Here is a 2,932-nt window from a genome sequence, read left to right as displayed (position 1 = left end):
TAACATACGCAAGACCATTAACATAATTCACTGTATCAACAGAAGCAAAAACAAAGACCATATGATCCTCTCAATAGATGCAGAAAAAGCATTTGATAAAATCCAGCATCCTTTTCTAATTAGAACACTGAAGAGTATAGGCATAGGATCGAAGCTATCTATGATAAAATCACAATATCTTACTGAATGGAGTAAAACTGAAAGATTTTCCACTTAGAACTAGAACCAGACAAGGTTGTCCTCTGTCGTCATTACTATTCAACACAGTGCTGGAAATTCTAGCCAAAACAAGTAGGCAAGGCAAGAAAATGAAGGCATCCAAATGGGAGCAGAGGAGGTCAAACTCTCCCTCTTTGCTGATGATATGATCTTATACTTAGATAACCTCAAAGACTCAACCAGAAGGCTCTTGGAAATCATCAAAAAATACAGTAATGTCTCAGGATATAAAATCAATGTACGCAAGTGAGTTGCCTTTGTATATACCAACAATAGCCACGATGAGAGGCTAATTAAGGACACAACCCCCTCTATAGCCCCAAAGAAAATGAAATACTTAGGAATATTTCTAACAAAAGAGGTTAAGGACCTCTGTAAAGAAAATTATGAAACCCTAAGAAAGGAAATAGAAGAGAACTTTAATACATAGAAGAACATACCATGCTCATGGCTGGGAAGAATCAACATTGCTAAAATATCTATACTTCCCAGAGCAATCTACTGATTCAATGCCATCCCTATTAAAATACCAACATTTTCAAGACTTAGAAAATAACAACAATTTTCAAGACTTGTAAAAAATGATTCTGCATTTTGTATGCAACCAGAAAAAAAACCCATATAGCTAAGGCAGTTCTTAGTAATAAAAACAAAGTCCGGGCCATCACCATACCAGATTTTAGGCTGTACTACAAGGCCATAGTGGTCAAGAGAGCATGGTATGTCATAAAATCTTTAAACATATTTATCTCTTTTCTTATTTATTTTGTGCCTGAAATTTATTGTATTACAAATTAACTTGCCATCCCCAGATGTGGAAGTCTCTGTACTTATTTTAAACAGAAAATGTTAGCTAGAAATGAACCTGTTCCAGAAACAAAAGTCCCCTAGTGGTGACTGTTCTCACAGAGCCCCTCAATGCTCCCTCCACAGAGAATATGTGTCTGAGAGAAATCAAACTCTTAAGAGGATGTTTGTGACCTTGGTCTTTTTGTCAAACTTATGTACTTTGTTAATACTCTGTAAAATAAAGAACAAACTTAACAGGGTTACTCTGAGGCTTACTTGAATTGTAAAACACTGGGGACAGTGAAGTAAGCAATCAAACATTGTTAACAGCTTTATTTAGCACAGTAACTGGAGCTACTATTACTATTACTAACATATGGTTTCATGATCTTCCAACTCTCCAACCATGCAAATACATAAGGGAGAAATTGCTCAGTTGAGTGAGATTACAAAGCTCCAGTAAAATAGGCTGAATTCTACTGTATTTGCCAATTTCAGTTATCACACTGTCAAGGCACTAGCACAGATGTTGTGCAAGGGCCTATCAGAGTTGCAGCAGGATCTGACCCAAATGCACAATCACTTGAATCAGGCATAAGCATTCAACAAGTAAGGGGCCAAGATTCAAAGCAGCAGAATCAGTGGTTCAAGTAGGAGCAAAAGCTTCATTCATCCATTAGTCATGAAGCAAAAACTTCATTCAGTTTTAGTTTAAATAACTAAAAATATTTACCAATTTTAGTTAATTTTTATTTGCAATTAAAATAATAATTGTATGTATTTGTGGGGTAGTGTATGTTTCAATGCCCATATACATTGGACAATGATCAAGCCAGGGTAATTACCCTATCCATCACTTTAAGCATTTCCATTTCTTTGTGGTGGCAACATTAAACATCTTCTCTTCTAGCTATCTTGAAATATACACTACATGGTTATTTGCTATAGTCATGCTGCTGTGTAACAGAACACAAGAACTTATTCTAACTATAACTTTCTATGTGTTCAGAACACAAGAACTTATTCTAACTATAACTTTCTATCTATCTGTTTATGGTACCTCCCTCTCCTCTATATCCCCAGTCTCTAGTAACCACTATTCTACTCTCCACTTCTATGAAGTCAACATTTTTAGATTCCACATATGGGTAAGATCATGTGTTTTTTGTCTTTCTCCACCTGACTCATTTCACTTAACATAATGTCCTCCAAGTTCATGCTTATTACAAGTGACAGGATTTCATTCTGTTCAGTGGCTGAATCATATTCCCCTTTGTGTGTATGTGTGCTTGTGTGTGTTATCACATCTTTTGTCCATTGATCTGGAGATGGCCATTTAGGTTGGTTCCATAACTTGGCTATTATGAATAGCACTGCAATAAACATGAAAGGCAGAGCAATCACATTAATGTGTCTACATATCTGAAGGAAAATGCAGTGCTATTCACAATTCATTATTTTTTCTTTCCTTCATTTTTAATTAAATGTCGACATTTACTATGTTCTGAAACTGTGTGAAAATTAAATACATGGGGAAAGAAGAAAAACATTGTAGCTGTCCATAAGTAGCTTCCAGCACCCTGGAGAAAGCAAATATTGAATCTAGAAATACAAGTACACAGAATATTGTTAAGAAAATACACAGCATTTTACAGGGAAATAACTGATAACCTAATTTGGCCTACAATCTCAAGAAGTCTTCCTAAATGATGAGAAACAGCATGTAGGTTAATATATGTCAAACAAGCAGGCATTACCCAGGGAAGGAAGAAAATGCATTACAGGTAGAGGTACTGCATACAAGGGTCTTCAGACAGGAAAGATTCAAGAGACCAGCAAATTGATAAGTTCCTAGAATTCGTATGCTTAGGGCCAAGAAGAGAGGTGAGAGGTGAAACAAAACTGGGGGCTATATTCAGGACCT

The sequence above is a fragment of the Nycticebus coucang genome, chromosome 14 (genome assembly GCF_027406575.1).
Source record: "Nycticebus coucang isolate mNycCou1 chromosome 14, mNycCou1.pri, whole genome shotgun sequence".
NCBI classification, from domain to species: Eukaryota; Metazoa; Chordata; class Mammalia; order Primates; family Lorisidae; genus Nycticebus; species Nycticebus coucang.
The sequence above is the reverse complement of the archived record's forward strand: the minus strand, read 5'-3'. Positions refer to the sequence as shown.